We start from the raw sequence: 18,347 nt of genomic DNA on the forward strand, positions 1-18,347 counted from the left end.
CTAGCTTAGCTGACGATGATGCGATGAACAATCCGACCAGCTGGTCAGTGAAGAATCGAGCACTGAGCAGCCTAACCAACTGGTCCGCGGCGAAGTGAGCGCTGAGTAGAAGTGAGCCCTAAACAGTCCAACCAACTGGTCGGCGACGAAGTTCATGAACCTAGCGGTTCGACCAGTCGATCGGCAAAGAAGTCCGAATGCCAGGTGATGCGGCCACCCAGACGATGATCTTGCAATATAAATATGTAGAATGGGTAGTACATGATGTAAAACTAAAATACATGAACACTGGAGAAAATCAGCTCACTGATTAGTTGTAGATAAACATTATGTTTAATTGGAGCTTGGTCATATTTTAAATATGAGTAATTTCCTTCCAGTTGGTTCTATATCATGTCCCCAGCCCTGACTAGCCCAAATTGTATAGCGCGGAGTGGCTGGCATCTGTGTACGTGTAAGAGAGCGTCGCCAAAGAGCCGTTGCTGACTATCCATAACGCAGAGTGTGGCTTGTTCATGTGTAGGAGCGAAGTCGAGGTCAGGTCCGCTTTCAGATGCTGCAAGTAAGAACGTGGCTAGTCGGCACGTCGAGTGGAGAATATGTTAGATATTTCATATGGAGAATAAATGAAGAGTCGATGGAGACGTTAATTGTGGCGAAATATTGGAGAAATAGTAATGGGAGAAAATAAGGCGAAATTGGAGAAATATGGAGAAAATATTCGGAGAAACACGACAAAAACTTTATTAAATATGAAAGGGTACTTATCTTTAGTCGAAATGTCTATTCGGCGGCGGATGACGTTATTTGGTCGGCGTCGACAAAATTGTCCGGCCCTCGAGCTTTCCGGCCTGTGGTCATGGCGGTAGTCGCGGTCATCATAGCGCCGTACTTCGCAGTGATCATTACGACGCGGCAGGCGGTCGGAGCGAGAAGTCGGAGAGACATCATCCTTATATCGTTGGTCGGCCTTAGGCAGACCAGATTCGAGAAAATTGTTGACGTAGCCGCATTCCATCATAGTTGACGGTCGAGTGGAGGACGTGTTGCAGACGTAGTCGGACTGCGTTAGTCGTGCTAAGGCCGGAGCCTACGGACGTGCGTAGTCGTGATGTAGCCTGACGGAGTCTAGATTTCTAACGTGGAGTCAAACTAGTAGTCCGAGTAGTCCAAGGTATGTCACGGATCCATCCATCTAGGCAAGCAGCAGGGACGTGACGTATTCCTTTCGTACATGCCAGTTTGGTCCATACTTTAATTAGCTTGCATGCCTGGTGATCCGTGGAAGCCTCTGTTGGTTGGAATCCGTACTTTTAAGCTTGTTTTTTTTAGCCTTGTTTAGATTGTAAATTTTTGCAATCTGGAAGCACGTTTCGTTTGTATTTGACAAACTTTGTCTGATTATGGACTAACTAGGCTCAAAAGATTCGTCTCGTGATTTACAACCAAACTGTGCAATTAGTTATTTTTTTTATCTACATTTAATACTCTATGTATGCGTCCAAAAATTGATGTGATGGAGAGAGAGTGAAAAAACTTGGAATTTTGAGGCAATCTAAATAAGACCTTAGTCGAAATAGTGTTTTTCTCAAACAATAAATTAACTGGAACAGTACTTTAATTTGTTTTTTCAGCGAAGCTAACAAGACGTCATCGGATGGCGTTGAGAATTATTCATCCTGAGCATGTTCACGGACATGCATCTGAATTGCGTTGTCCTCACGATCGTCGGTTGTGGCAAGTCGTCACATGATATATGTGCCGCCGCTCTGTATCGTGTTTGCATGCAGCTGCAGGTTCGATGAAGATCGAGCAAGCCGGAGCTCACTGAGAGATACAGCGTTGTACCGGAGGTGTTTGGGGTTGCTGCTCGACTTCGTATGCGGGAGCTAACCTCATGACCTCGAGTCCTATTGCGGTTGTATGACGTACGCGTTACGCCCACGACACCGGGAGATGCCGCTTCGGGAAGCTGCCTCTCGAGACGTCAGGGAGTCGAAACAGGGCGGGACCGGCTTTGCCTCCGAGTCCGATCCATCGGTTTGTCATGCCGCCGCTGGAGATGAAGCGATCGAGTCGAGGGAAATAGCGACACCACGTGCTGCCAATGGAGCCCTGCTTCCTCGGCCGATTCAGCTCACCCAGCTTCCCAACGGCGGCCAGTACGAGCAGTTGGATGCACGAGGCCATCGCCGAGAACGTGGCGATGATCTTGAGATCCATCTGGTTTGTCATGGGATCAACATGTGTATTTCTACCTAGTATATTAACTGTCGATTAAAGATGCTCGGCAGTTCATCAAGGGTGGTAGATTGATTAGTAGAGGTGCGTGTGATCAGAAACTAGATGATAATAGAGACACAAGACACAAAATTTATATAGGTTCATGTCGTCAATGTGACGTAAAATCCTATGTCCTATGCTCTGTTGGTTTGTATTGCTGGAATACGAGATGAGATGTGGGATTCTATGCCGATTAGGGGACTCCTGCCCTTCTTTATATACTCTGTAGGGGTGGGGTTACAATGAAATTATCCTAGTCGGTTGCATGATAAGTATTCTATTTGAATTACAATATCTAATCGGATCTTTCTCTATCTTTAACATGTCTCTGGAAGCCTTGCGGTGTATGCCGACCAGTGTTGTGCATCGCAAGTCTTGAATATTGTGGGCTAGACCTCCCCTAATGGTGCAGCCTATGTCCCTTGCCATAGGTACCTGGGGTTATACCCCCACACAAAGGTAATGCCTTTCTTTGAACAGTGAACAGCATTGCGACGAAATAAACAAACTGATATAAACACTGAACAAACATTGAATAAATAAGTGCACTGCCAATTACGGATTGAGATACATCAACATTATTGACATCGAGATACATACCACAATTAACTAAGTTCAAACCATGGCCTCACTCATCTTTTTGCACAATTCAAACTACACAACCATGCCTTCATTGACCATAATAAGAGGAGAAACGTGTCGCACTACTCAAAGTCATACAACTACTACATAAACATACTAGTTCTAACTACAAATGATTAACATGACTTCGTAGTAGTAATGAGCACCAAGCAGCATACTCGTCCTAACTATAAATGTTTACATGACTTGATACTACTAATTAATTCAATGAGCGGTGCCATCCTATAGCTCTAAGCAAGTCATGCAACAAGGGTACCACTAGGTACGATCAAAATCCAACGCCTGCAAGGTAAACCTGCCTAGGTTGAAACCAGCAAACATCTCCGCTATGCCTAACCGGAGGATCACTTCACCCGCTCCTACCGTGGGGCACATGGAGCTGTTCCGGCGAAGGCTAGCTGGACCACGACGGGGCTACCTCTATAGAGCCCTCGGACATGTCCTTGGTGGACGGCGAGCGGGACCACGACGTTGTAGGAGACCCGCTCCCGCTGTGGTGCACCGTGAGCGGATCCGGCGATGGCGAGGTGGACCGCACCGGGAGTAGCGATGGCGAGCAAACCATTGGTGTCAGTGGGGTCAACGTCATCATTGTGGGCGACAGGGAGACCAATGCCAACCTAGGGGACGACGTGCAGGATAGCGACGGTGCCTACGACGACGGCGAGGTGGACCGCACCGGGAGAGGCGGTGGCGAGCGAACCACCGGTGCCGATGGCGTCAGTATCGTCGTCGTGGGCGATTAGAAGACAAATGGCAGCCTAGGAGATGGTGTGCCAGAGTGCGATGGGTACCAGTAGTCAAGAAGGGTACGAACAGGCATCAAAGCGAGGTGCCCTATCGCGTTGGAGGAAGCGTGGACCGGAGCCCAGCCACGGTTCCTCAAGGAGGACCTGGAGCGCTTCATGGGGACGACCTTCATGGGAACCGATGGAGAGGCGGAGGTGGGGACTTTGTGAGGCAGTGCGAGGCAGGGCTTTTGGGCAATGCATGGGGGGAGTGAGGCCAGGCTTTGTACACACATGGATGACAGGGCTGGAACAAGCTTCTGACATGACCGCATGACATTCATCATTACTAGTACTATCCAAGTAGTGAATATTTTAGATGGTCAGATCTTCTATCATCCGGTGAAGTATACAGTGCAATCCATTCCAAGCAGTCGTAGGCTCACGGTAGCCGAGGGGCAGTAGCTAGCTAGAGATGGCTACATGGTTTCATAGGTTCTGATTGTCTGTATTCCCTCGGCTATGTTTGAAGCTGCCGCTTTAGGAATCCAATACCTTACTACTTCATCATCTAGCCATAGATGATGCAGCTCCTGTTTGTAGCACAGCCAATCAGGAAAAAGTTCTACTTATAGCTGAGTACAAGAGTTACATGTCCGGACCGTTCAAATTTATGCTGCTCGGACTATCAGCCGAACATACGATTTACAAGGAATAGGTGAACGTCATTTCATCTAATATCATAGAGGGACATGGTCAGGGGAAAAGTTGTGAGTGAGAAGGCTGGGAAAATGCAAACGGGTGAGGGAAGGTGTAACGACCTAGGTCTTTCCAATAACAAAAAATCTGAACTTAAAATTTTTTCTAACTAAACCCATGCATGGTGAGTATGCATACTAGGAAACCACCCTTGTAGTTGCACAAGTAGATCCCCATTTAGCATGTCTGAGCATTTGCAGTCAATCAACTTGTTAGTTGCTTCTTCTTGGTTTTATGTGATGCAATAAAATCAATTAAACTTTATAATAAACTTATTGTGTGTGTATTGCCAACCCTTGGCATTGACCCTATTACCCTAGTTGACCCCTAGTGGACCCCATAAGGATGTGTACAAGCTTGGCAACACATGTATACATGCATAGAAGCCCAAGGTCTTTAACAGAAATGGAAAAGGATTTTGAAAAGGAAAGGAAATAGAAAGGGCCAAAGCGGCCCAGCGCCACCAGCTGGCCCAGCAGCCCAGCCTCAGCCCCATGCGTGCCATGCCACAGCCGGCTCAGCGTCGTGGCCCAGCCGCACCGCACCGACGCCCCCATGCGACCGCCGCGGGCCACCAACGCGATGCGGCCCACGATCGCGCCTCGCGTCATGACACGGCCGTCATCGTTTCCCCGTGACTGTTGATGGGTGGGGCCAACTTCTCATCCCCAATCCCCACCCTTCCTTTGCTTTTCCAAAACCAAACCACCGACGACCGAGGGAATCTCGCGGTCTCCCGTACATCCAGCCATCTATGCCCTAGCCATTCTACGGCCCGACCCGCCCTGCCTCCTTCAGCCGACGTCATGACGTGCATGACGTCGTGCACGGCCCGACGCCCCTGACACCACTCGTCCTTCCCTTGACCATCGGTGCGCTCGAAATTGGGAGCGCTCAACCACTCGCGATCCCGCACCGAGCACAAAATCCTAGCCTAGGGTGCTCGATCACCCTACACGTGCCCCTCCACTTTCATCCGCCGTCTTCCATGCTCGCCATAGCCGAGCATGACTATATAAGCTGAGACCTAGTGCCCTAGCCCCCCTGACCACCCGGCACCAAGCTGGAGAACAAAAGGAGATGGGAGGGGAAGGAGGAAGGAGAGGAGCGGAAGCCACTGGAGTTGAGGACGACGCTCGCACGTCTTCATCGCTATTGTAGTTCTGCCTTGACTACCTTGACTTGCCACAGCTACAACTTGCCTCTACACCGCCAGCCTACCACCCTGAGACCCACGGTGAGCCCCACTGGTTCCTCTTCTCGTTGTTCCTCATCGTCGCCATGTTTGCCGATGTGGTCTCCCCACTTGGGAGGCCCAAAGGCCACGCCTTTGGCCACCATGGAGCATGACGCACCCACGCGCACCTTCACGAGCACTCATGTGGACATCTCAAGCCTTGGATGCTCGGGACCATCGGCATCCCGCATGTGCACCAAGCGTGCTTGCCATAGCCAGAGCACGGCCAAGGCGGAGCCGTTCCGCCCGCACTTGGATGGTAGAGCTAGGAAAGCCACCTCGGCGAGCTTCGCCTCGCCGAGGGATACACCTCGCACTAGCTAGCTATTGGAGAAGATCCCTAGGAACCGTTGGCCATGCCGCCATGTTGGAGGCACTACGTTCCCTAGCCGCCATCATGTTGGGGTTATCTCATGGATGTCAGCCGCCTTGAAGCACGGGGATGAGCCGATGATGTTTGCCATGTCACCGCATGCCTAGCCACCTAGTTGGTTGACTGTATAGGCCTCCCTAGACCCTAGTTCACCATCGTGGGCAAACCACAACAGCGTTATTGTGTTCTCCTCGTTGGGGGCCAAAGGTCGGGCCTTTACACTGTTCTGCCATGCTACACACATGCACGCACACACACGAGCCAAGGCTCAGCCTTGTAGAGCCATAGGGGGATAGGAACGCTGGCGCCAGCATGACACGCCTGCTGTGTTCACCATGGCTAGACCCTACCATGGCATAGCTCTGTTCTAGCCACCTCAGGCCGGTAGAGGTAGAACGAGCACCTCAACAAGCTTTGCCTCACTGAGGGATGTGTCACGCGCTAGATGGGAGAGGTAGAGGAACCACGGGAACTGCTAGTCATGTCTGCCTTGCTAGACCGCCGTGCTCTCATGCCATCGCCATGCCATGGCCATCTCGCCCGACTCCAGCGGCCTCGTGTGACTAGATCCAGCTGTCGAGCTTCCCTTGAGCCGACACAACTCGCCAAGTAGATGGTTGAATGCGAAGACCTCACTTTGCCCTAGTTTTTTATAGCCATGTGTTCGCCAGATCTCCTCCATGTGCCTTGTCGTAGTGTAGACTCCACCGTGCTTTTTGGTCGCCGTTGTCGAGCCGATTGGCTCGCCCATCGCCCCGATTGAAGGAAAGAAGCCACCTTTGGCTCCAACTGAGGCCATGGCCACCTCACCATAGCCCACCACTACCATCGAGCCACTGTCGCCATGGCTAGCCCCACTGAAGCCCTTAGAGCTTTGCCAAGTACCCTAGTCATGCTCACTGGAGCACCAGGAAGTAGAAGGACCGCCGCTATGGCCTCGCCAAAGCCCTAGGCACCTTCGCCGCCGACCCCACGCTACCACGAACTGCCATGCTGCCTACATCGGTTGCCTGGAGCCCCAAGCCACTACCTTTAGCCTCTCGTCGTGCTCGCTAGGAGCCCACAAAGCCATAGAGCCCCCTAGCAGTCTCGCTGAGCCACCATAGTGCATGAACTAGTGAGCTCACCACCAGCGAGAGCGCCACCGTGGGAGAGGAGAAGGAATGGAGCTGCTGCGTCGCTTCTGCCCCGTACACCCAGTGCACCATGGGAGAGGAGGAGAGGTGGACGTGGTCCACCATGGAACCCCCTATGGACCATGGACCCATGCCGTGTAGTCCATCGTGAGTCATGCCCATAGACGCGAGCCTAGTAACAGACCGTCAACACCATGTGGCTGGCCTAGCTTCTTGTCACGTGTCCGAGCGGGGTCAGGCCCAACCTGACCCATCTCGGCCTAGTACCCGGCCCACTGGGCCTAGTCAAGACCCGGTCACCATTTACCGTTGATCAATCAACGCTGACCGTTGACCCGGTCCCACCTATCAAAGACGACAGCCACCTCATCCAATCAGGATGCGCCACGTGTCAGCCCCTGGTTTTTCCTATTCTTTTTCTTTTTTCATAATGTGATTTAAACATAGAAAATTCATATGATTTCATAAAAATATGAAACTAGAGTCCAAATTTTTCTAAAAATAAGCTCTATGTCATAGGCTTATGTTTGAGTGCATTTGGATCTTTTAGATTTCTATTGCTTCTTTGTGATCATCTATAGGAGTCGCTTATCATGGCTATATGTCTCGTTTAATAGACTCAGAGGAGCCATAGACTTAGGAGCATGACCCCGACTACATAGAGGAGCTTGGAGATGACCTACCAGGTGCCATGTCCCACCCAACCTCGTAGAATCCTATTGGACATGCTATAATGTAGCTGCTAGTACTTTACTTTTATGCAAATGATCTATGATAGGTTGCATAGTAGAATTGATTGAAGCCTTTACCTTGATACAACACTTACCCTTGCACACCCGTTGTTAGGCTAGACGCTCGCTTACTACTTACTACTTGCTTCTACTATGCATTATATCGGTGATGTGATGCTTGGTGGAGGATTGTTTGGGAATGGCTAAGGCACTTGGTGCCGATAATGTGGAAATAACATGATAACAACTTGGGGAGATCTTAGCGTGTGTCTTGGGTGTGTGGTGAAGGTTGAGTCAACCGAGCAGGATCTATGATGAACTGTTGAGCGAGTCTTGCTGGAGTGTGACCTGATCACTCCTTGAGAGTTGTACCTTTGGCGGGTACTGGTTTGAGGTATAGATTCCGAGGAGGAGTGTTCATCATGGGATGAATCCTTGGAGTAGAGGTGTTGTTGAAGCATGGGGTGTCGGAACCCCCCTTTGTGAAGATGTCTTGTTCAGTCACCCTAAGGACTTATATATTCTAGGAACCGGTTCATAGGAATCCTTGCACCCCACTCGCTCTCAATGGGAGGGAGATGGATGTGGACTAGATTGGACGATGCCACTACTATTGGTTGTAGTTGATAGTGTGGGAGGTGAGGATGTTGGAACCTGATCCTTTCTACATGCATATTGCCATTGGCTTGGTATTTACATTTCACACACTCAGCATGTCGGAGTTGATCTGGGGTGCCTCAGGGCTGAGTGGTTGGGTGGTATCATTCCAAGCTAGAAAGCAGCCCGGAATTAGCCTAGACGATGATCATCATCGATGATGGTGTATCTTGTGGGTAGTGTAAACCTCTACAGAGTGTATGGTTAATCGATCGATACGTATGCTGTCTTTTCGGCTATGGACCTTTCCTATGTTACTGCTTCACTTGACTAGAGAGAGGAGTCCTTTCTTCTTGTCCCCCTAGGTTTGTTGGACTTCAGTTGCTAGCCAATAAGGCAAGGTACGAGAGGGAATCGTCCTTGCTGCCTAGAGAGTGAGAGTGGAAAGATGTGTGTGATGGGATGGGTGAATGTGTGGATGTGATGGGTTAAAACTTGATGAATTATTATAAAACTTTGATTATATTCACATAGGAAACCATAGCCATAATTAGGTCTTTTGCTCTACCCTTGTATTCAAGTTACCACAAAGCAAACACAAAGCATAGGGTGGGAGCCAGTGGCTAGTGCAAATCATACTGATAATTGTCTGGCAAGTCCCGAGTGTATGACTACCAGGGAGTTGGTTGGGAGGATTAGAGGTCTTGTCCTTCGCTCAAGTTTGCTTCGGAAGATGAAGTCTACACCCACTGCCATTCTACTTGATGTTGTTCCAAATGTTGTGTGCTTTGAGTGATTCCACCAAGTGGTGATGTAATAATTAGTAAACCTTGCTATTTGTACTCTGTAAGATAGGTATTCGATGTATGACATGTGATATCAACTGTTATTCGATAATGTGATGGAATAATCATCTAGGACTATCATGTTATGGTTCGAATATGTGGATTTCCCTTCGTGGAAATCAAGATCGTTTCATAAGGGGGAGCCAGAAGGTAGGTGATTGATGCAATGCTATCGAATGAGGGAAGGGGACGAGAGTGAGGCGAATGCGGTAGGAACGCTGGACACAAGTGAATCAAGAGAAAGAGCTTTTGACCACCATGACACGCTTTACACTTAAATGCATGGTGTGGTTGTGATAGATCTTTTTTGTACTTATTTTACTCCAATCCAAGCAGTCATAGTAGTCGAGGGGCAGACTGATTGCTACTCTTTACGACACTTTATTCTGTCCTACGAGATCAAATACTCAGCGGGCAAACTTTCTTGCGTTCACAGTAAAAGTCAATAACTATTTTTCCTCCGTTCTGTATTAGATCAAGGCGAGACTTATTCAAATGAATTCCTTGCTCCATGGTTGTTTCAAGGTCAACTAATTTTATTGAAGACATGAGTTGGCCTCAACAAAGATCAAAGACACTCATGAATGTTTAGCATATTATAGATCAGATCAAAGACAACTAGAAAGAAATCTATAGCAAAAAGTAATCAACAGGGGCTACAAACCAGCTAAAAAATGACCAAAGGACCCGAGCTACACCACGCTCAACAGAGTTTAACCCACCTAATACAAAGTTCAACAAAAGTTAACACCCACACCCAAATAAGAGTTCACATATTTGCGAGGGCGTCCCATAGATCAAACCTATTCACACAGATAGGGTCAAGGCTGGCATGCAGGATCAACTCCACTTCCACCTTCGCTAAGACGGCCTTGGTGGCCATCTCGAACTCTTGACCAGATCGATGATGTCATCATCCTTTCGATCGTGGCGAAAAACCCTGCTTCGCCACCCATATGTTCACTGCTGCGCTAATCTAAAGCTAGGCAGCAGCCAGTGCCATGGCAGCCCCCTGACGAATGGCTTTAGTCACCATGGCTTGAAGGTGAACTGGCAGAGCTCGGAGGTGCTCCACTACGGCAACTAGATTGTCTATTATTTCTACGAGGAAGGCTGCATCACAGGCAGCTTGCGTGCACAGATGTAGGGTTAGGACCCACATCCTTAGTTCCACAAGAAGGTTCATCATGTTATGGGTCTACTCCTTGACCATCGCCCAGTCGGCTCACGCTTGGGAGGCCTCATTCCTGGAAACTTGAAGTGCATCGCGCGCGGCATCTAGCTCACCGCACAGCATCTCAGCGTTCAGCCTGGATGATGACAACAACGCTTGGACCTTGCAGTAATCCTTCAATAATTGATGGTAGTCTACGTCATTTGAGTATTCGTGCACTTCTGACAATTCGCCCACTTAAGAACTAGAGGGTTGTACAGGGACACACGGGCTCGACGGCGGCGAGCGGTAATGCGATGACTCTCCAGCAACACCGATGTGAAGCCCCATTACTAGGGATGGCACTGTCATGGACAAAATGCTGCACAATACAAGCCAAGTTAAAGCCCATATAGGATAAGGGGGAGAGCGATTAGATTGAGAATGCAAACGACATATACCAAACTGACTGGCGCAGCGTGGCACAGAATCACGGGTGGCTACCCCCATCGGTGGATGCCTCGTGGGGGCACTTTCCAAGCATGACCACGGACAAAGAACCAGGCTCCAGGGCCAACGAGGCTCGAGATGCTGTCAAGCCCACATTCACCTGTTCAGAAAGTAGGCACATTCCAAATACGAGTTAAATTAAACAACACGAACACATACTAGCTAGTGTGAGCATTTCTCGCAATTAAACAACACGAACACATACTAGCTAGTGTGAGCATTGCTCGCATATTCTAGTTAAATAAAGATAAACAACATTAACAGCGGTACGGTGATGATCCACCTTCAAAGGGGGGACTAGTGGTGGGCTAGAGACCACGCCAATGAGAGGTACATCTGTCAGAGGAGGATTGCCAGCATAGAAGGCATCTAGGGCCTCCCCATCACCATGATCCTACATGGACACTCCAATAGCTATCATCATCAGATCGTCTACCTCCTCCAAGCAGATGGGGATGCTCGACTTGATTGTAGGGTCTGTCGCACCCAAGAACACCCACTAGGAGTGCCCCTCATCTTCAAGGGGAGGACCCAACGGTTGAAGAAGGTATGGATCACCTTTGGCGCCATCAGTCCTCGGTCCTTCAGATCCTTGATCCCATCCAGCAATAATCGCAAATGTTGCGGTTCCAAAAGGGTTGGTGGCCTCGACCACCATTCCGTCATGTTAGATGGGAGAAAAAGTCGACAATAGTGGCCGCTCATTGTTGGGATGAAGAGCCACCTATGCTCCCAATCTAGGTTTGTGGCATAGTGGTGGTCAAGGCTCTGGTAGCACCCCTCCAATCCAGGATGAACTTTAATCGAGGTGCCCCCAATCGGACAATGGCGGTGCTAAGAGGACGCTGATGGAACCACCCAGAAAAGAAACCGCCATAGATCATAATGGGTAGGTATTCCCAGGAATCCCTCACACAGCATGATGAAGACCGAGAGGTGGATGATCCCCTCTAGGGTTAAGTCGTGGAGGCGGAGCCCATAGTAGTAGAGCAACCACCTCAATAAGGGGTGCACCGGTGGCCCGAACCCAAGAAGGTGGAAAGGGACAAAAGAGATGACCTCATTTTCCTTTGGCCTTGGCTCCACTTCACTTCTCACTGGGACTCTCCATCGGAGCTCCTCAGGGGCCTCCAGGATCACCCCATCTCTCGCAACTAGTCAAACTCAGCCCGATCGACAGACGACCTCATCCATTCCACCATGGTCCTAGTAGGAGGCATCGGCGGTGCAGTAGGGTGGAAGGCAAAAGCTTTGGGTTGGAATTAGGAGCTCTAGATAGAGAAGGCAGCAGGTATAACCTTCCCTCTCGTGCCTTTGTCTCTGCTGCTATAGTTTGGGGGCCATCGACCACTCCATGACCAAGACATTTGTGTGGGTGGGCGACAGGGCTTCACCCCATCCCATCAATGTGATGGGCCGGGAGGCGATGTCCCCTGCTATAACAGGCTGCTGACACCACCCACGCATGTGCACCTGCAGGGGAATGTGCGAGTACGTCGTTCGGGTAGTCAAGATTTTAGATGGCCCGATCTTGTGTGATCCTATGAAGTAGATAGTGCGGTATAATCCAAGCAGTCACAATAGTCCAAGGACAGACTGAGGACTTGCTTCAATTTTTCTTGGTTTGCAGAGGCACACATCAGATTATAAAATCCAAATTCTAATTAAAATTATCTTTGATGTTTTTGCAAATTCAACAAATCTTATCAAATACACAAAAATAAGACGAGTTGGCTTCAACATAGATCAAAGCCACTAATGACTACTACTACTGAGACAAATGTTGTGATCGAGTACACTCCATAGACAATAGTTTTACTCACAGCTCTATACTGTATAGTGTCCAACAAGATGAAATGTGCCGCATTCAGTTTTATCTTTCGAGTGCAGTAAAATATGAAAAACTATCTGGCTGCTCCTTTTCGGCGGCTCATTTCTTGACACATATTTCTTGGAAGGTGTGCTCCTCAGAGATCATGGAGATGCGGCCTCGCCTTACCTCCCACTATCGCTTGACATTTGTTGGAATTTAGGTCCATTGGCCGTGCGTGTCCCCTGCTATTAAAACAAAAGGAAAAACAAGGGAGTCCATACAGTTGCCTTGTAACCTTGTGAACTCACCTTTCCTGCTCACCGCCTCCTCCCTAGCACCTCGTTCGTCAAGCTTGAACCACGGCAGCAAAGAAGCGTCCAAGGAAGGTGACGATGGTGTAGGACCTAAATGTGACTAGGCAGGCTCTCAGCATGGAGTATCGGTAGGCAAAGTAGCTGCAATGGTGCTTCTCCGCTGTGGAGACAGCACTCGCCGTAGCCGATAGGGAGACGACCACGGCTGAAGCCGTAGCATGTTAAGCATAGGCGTAGCTCACTAGTAAGGCATTGTCATTACCATATCTTCTTGTTTTTTGTGGCACCACACCTTATTAATTGGTATGGTTTTCTCATTCTTGCTCTTTCGGCCATCATGGAGCAGCTGACGGCGGGGCCAAACTTACTTCAGTGCATCCATGCTCTATTGGCATGGATCTAGGAGGTAGTGACACATGGCCTTCGCCATGGGGATGTGTCAGTCCTAGCCGTTGCCCACCTCCACTTAGACATGGACTTACGTGTGGTGGAGCCGGTGTTCCTGCCGGAGCTACCGGTCCAAAGGGCTTCATAGAATTTTTTCCTATAGGATTTGGATCCTTCAAAATTTCTGTTTCTCCTCTATTCCAAAGGATCCATAAGTTTTTTAGTTTCTGTTGTCTATTTCTAAGGATTCCATTTTGCAGTGTTGGTGGGTCCCAAATAGACGAGAAGATCTGTTCGCGTGAAAATTTGATTTTTGACGAAAATTTCGCACCACGCCGAGCAGCGCTATCAACATGCACTGAAAATTATAGGTCTCTTTTGTCCTCCATGCGGAAATTAGGTTTACCATGCCATCAATTTCAGATAAGAGCATTTGTGGTACTGTCATGGCCACTTAAATGTGCAAGGAGTCACCATCTCCGCCTCCACCTCCATTCCATCTTCCAGCCGCCACTGTCTCTCCTCCCACTCCAAATCCTAGCCTCGTGGCCTTCCTCTCCACTCTCTAGCCGCCACCTCTACCACCCCTCTCCAGACCCTAGGCACCATCAGCACAACAGCTCGACTCATCAATCTGCACTCCCCAGCCGCACCCTCTATCATAGTTTTCCAAACCCAAGCCGGAGCAAGATCCCCTTCGATTCGTCAATAGTAGGTCAGCTGACGGTGGAAGGACCGCCTCGACGATGGTATAGGCTAGATCCGGATCCCCTACTTTGGCACCTATCACGACAAACCAGATCTAAACCCTAGTCGGAGCTAGATTTGGTACCCCTTCATCAACGACGACCGCACTAGTTCTGTGACCACTATGGAAAGATGGTTGTGCCGATGATAAAGCATAGCCAGGGTACACGGAGGAAGAGGTACCCAAATTCCTTTTATGATGTGTGTTGTATTGTAGTGGTTCAACCTAGGATATGTAGATAGCGATGGGGTCGCATATTTCCTATAGTTGAGTGTAGCTGACATGTGCTTTATTGGATTAATGACTTCCGTATAAGTTGTAGTTACTAGTTAGACACTTATTTGCATACTCTCGCTCTCTATTATGTTGACATTCGCTAGAAGCTTTAGTTAATAAATACCTTTGTAATCTAGATGAACCGCCACTAAATGCTTTTGAAAGAGAGCGGGAGGCACAAGTCACAAAGAATCATTGGAAGATGGAAGAACCAGAGGTGGTTGTTGAGGGATTTGGTGATACAAATGAAACATATTCAGATTTATAAGATAAGCCAGTGGCCCTTACAGTTAAGGTGCTTGTTCTACCATGTATTGAGTTTGGGTGGGAGGGCCTCGGGGGGTGCAGATAGCAATGCAATGCTTTGCTGTTAGGATAGCAATGCATTTTGTACATGCTTCCTACTTAAATTTGTTTCTCCAATTTTAGCATTTAGTTCGAAGATGCCACAGAGGAGGCTCTGCTAGCAGGACAAAAGGCTACGCTAATATTAGTCATAGAGGAAGGCAGTCCAAGAGAGTGAAGTCAACATGACCTAGAGAGTTGACTAATGGATCTGAGAAGAACAAGCAAAAGCTTGCAAAAGTGAAGTACCACCAGGCTATAGGATCTCGCTCCTATGTTGTACAGCTACAATCATTTGTAAGTGATGGTTGTGTTTTATTGTTACTCTAGCCTTTGTATAAATAGAAACTCATGTGCATTGTAAATAGAAGCAATAGTGGTAGAAGCCTAAGGCCCCCCTTGGAATGTAGGACCGAAAAAACATAGGAATAGGAAAATACAGGAATATGATTGGAATGCATGTGAAAAATAGAGGAATGAAAAATAGAGGAATTTTGTTAGAAGTGGTGTTTGGTTTTGTACATGAAAAACATAGGAAACCAATACAATGAGGTTTCCTGAATGTTTTTCCTTTGTTTTTCCTATAAAAGTTGAAGGATAGGAAACTTTCCTATGGTTTTCCTTCCCTCATTTCTTCCTGTGAACCCAAGGCCTTTGCGGTGCTGATTTCATAGGATTACTGATTCCTCTATTTTTTTGGAAATCCTATGAACCAAAGGGGCCCTAAATTTGGCATCGTCATTTAATTTTGAAGTTGCAATACCTGTGCATTGTGGTTATGTAATCCATATCTGTAACCTAATGTTTACAGCTTGAATTTCACAGTATGTAATCCATATCAGTACCTGTACGTTGTGCTTATGTAATTCATATCAATATGAAACCTACGTTACTTGTTATGAACTAATCTCTTGGGTTTTCAATTAAAGTCCTCTTCCACTATCTGTAACCTAATGTTTACTGCTTGAATTTAACAGGAAGCTATGGAAACTATGCCAGTAGAACCTGTTGCTGATGGGCATGAACCAATTCCAAGTGTTGATATTGTTCCCAAGGTCCTTTGCCTCACCCATGGCCAGGTCCACTCCTAGGACAGTGGCAACACCCTTTTTTGAAGAATGCTGGTATCCCAACATGCTTCGCCAGAATAGAGACATCGGTGGAGAAAATGCTTCCGGAATAGCTTGTTGTTGAACATAAAAGTTTCGTTAACCTCATTGAACAAGTGGATGAACTAAAGAGGAAGACAGAAAAGACTGAAAGGGAGTTTGAGGAGTTTAATATACAGCAATAGGAGGAGTACAATAAGCTACGTGAGGATATCATGCGCTTTGGCTCTTCTTCTGGTAACTCTTAGTTGTCAACTCTATTGGCTTCATGCAGTGAAAATGTGTGGTTTGGTGTGTGCACTCGTGTGCTAGTTTGATGTGGTGAAACTATCGGTGGGTTGCTATTGATGTGTAAATAAAAATTTGTTGTATTTGATTGTCATGCTGAATAATTATGTAGACATCTTCGAATAATTAGGTAGTCAGTCTGTGCAGCAGTGATGATCTTAAATTACTTTTGTGATGAATTGATTGTTGTGCATGTGGTATAACATAGGCAGGCCACGTGATCAAATAAAAATACGACACGTGGACAAACCAGTGCATGACACATGAAATAGCCATGGCACGACACGTGGGCTAATAAAAATCTGACACGTGGAAGGAAGTCGTCAAGCCACATGGCCAAAACAAAAAACAAAACGTGGATAGACAGCACCGTGACACATGAACAAATAAGAAACAGCCACGTGGACCAATAAAAATACAACACATGGTCCAATGAAGAAATGACACATGACCCAACCGCAACACGACATGTGTGCCAATAGAAAACTAACATGTGGAATAACTAGGGCTCGACACGTGGTCCATTAAGAACCTAAAATGTGCAAGAACAAGGGATGGCCACGTTGTCCAATAACATGGTGACACGTACCCGAACCATCTCCAATGCAACCAGTTATAGTAGGTACACATGGAAAGCATCTCCAATAGAAGCAACCACCAGTGTGGATGCCCCCTCGCCACGCATGCCAAAGCAGTTCTATGATGATCAGTTTTTGTCATTGATCTATCTACATCTATGACGAATTTCTAGAATCATCATAGAAGTTAAGGAATGACATGACTTCTATGACGAACCATTTTCCATCATAAACTCGTCATAAAACTGAAATTATGACGCATTTGGCTCCTTTTAGTGACGAAAGCTATTCATCATAGAAGTGGATATTTCAAGTAGTGGTGCTAGAGGATTGTGTATCAACCTGGCCATCATCCTTATCGTCCACCTCTGCAACAAGGCTAGCAATAGTCATCTATCCGCCCCACTGCAACTTCTTCCTATCCACATCAGTCGAATACTACTGGTGTTCATCCCAACAACTCACCAAACAACACTAACCTTCCATGTTACAACTACGGAAAGATTGGGCATTTCTCTAGAGAATGTTGTCTTCCCAAACAGAACAATGGTCCTAGGCCACCCATGACTCGGCAGAACAATAATCCCCAGTAGCAAAATTAGCAGAATGCTCAAAAGAAGGGACCTAGTCCGAAAATAGGTTGGGTTCATTATATTCAGGGAGAGGCTATTTTGGAGGGTGAACCTATCATGAAGGGTATGTTTTTTGTCATTCATATCCTACAGTTATATTCTCTGATTCTAAGTGCATGGCATACTATCAATAATAAATCATATGTTATGGAGTGTCAACTACCCTTGGGAACTACGAAGAGTGATTCGGATTCCTTTGCCTCGTTTAGATTGTTAACCACCCAACAGTGCCAACCTTCCTAAAAGAAAGTGATATGATAGTATAGCTTTCTCTTGTCTCTTATGAAAAATCTTGCTAATAAATGTGCTTGACATATTTCCTTTTCCATTACTCTACCCTAGAGTTTAGGTGTTGTGTAATCTCAAGTCAAGATTTTTGTAAATGGGGAGGAACTGTAACACCCCTGTTGTTAAGCATCACTAAAACTTGACCATGTCATCATCATGCATGTTTAGTATCCATAGTAGCTAACCATGCCTTGCATTCACTAAAATTAATATTTATTCTCTAGTAATGCAATACATGTGTGGTATGTTGAGTTAGAACCAAAAATCCCTTTAAGGTACTTTGTGACTTTATATTTTTTAATTTCACCAAAATACTTGAAAGTATGCTCTAATAAACTTTGAGGAGTAAAGTAGGTGCTTTACACTAGTGTCAAGTATGGAGTATGAATTCAAGTCCAACCCACTAAAATTTGAGCTCCAAATTTGAATTCACACTTGAAATTTAGCACTTAGTCATATTTGGCTATCTTGAAAATCAGTAAGCAATTCAATTTTGTGGGATTTATTAAAATGAATTTCATAAATAAACTTGTTCAAACAATGGCATCATTTTAAAGTATGAAGTTTGTACTTTG

Source organism: Miscanthus floridulus, chromosome 16, assembly GCF_019320115.1.
Source record: "Miscanthus floridulus cultivar M001 chromosome 16, ASM1932011v1, whole genome shotgun sequence".
NCBI lineage: Eukaryota > Viridiplantae > Streptophyta > Magnoliopsida > Poales > Poaceae > Miscanthus > Miscanthus floridulus.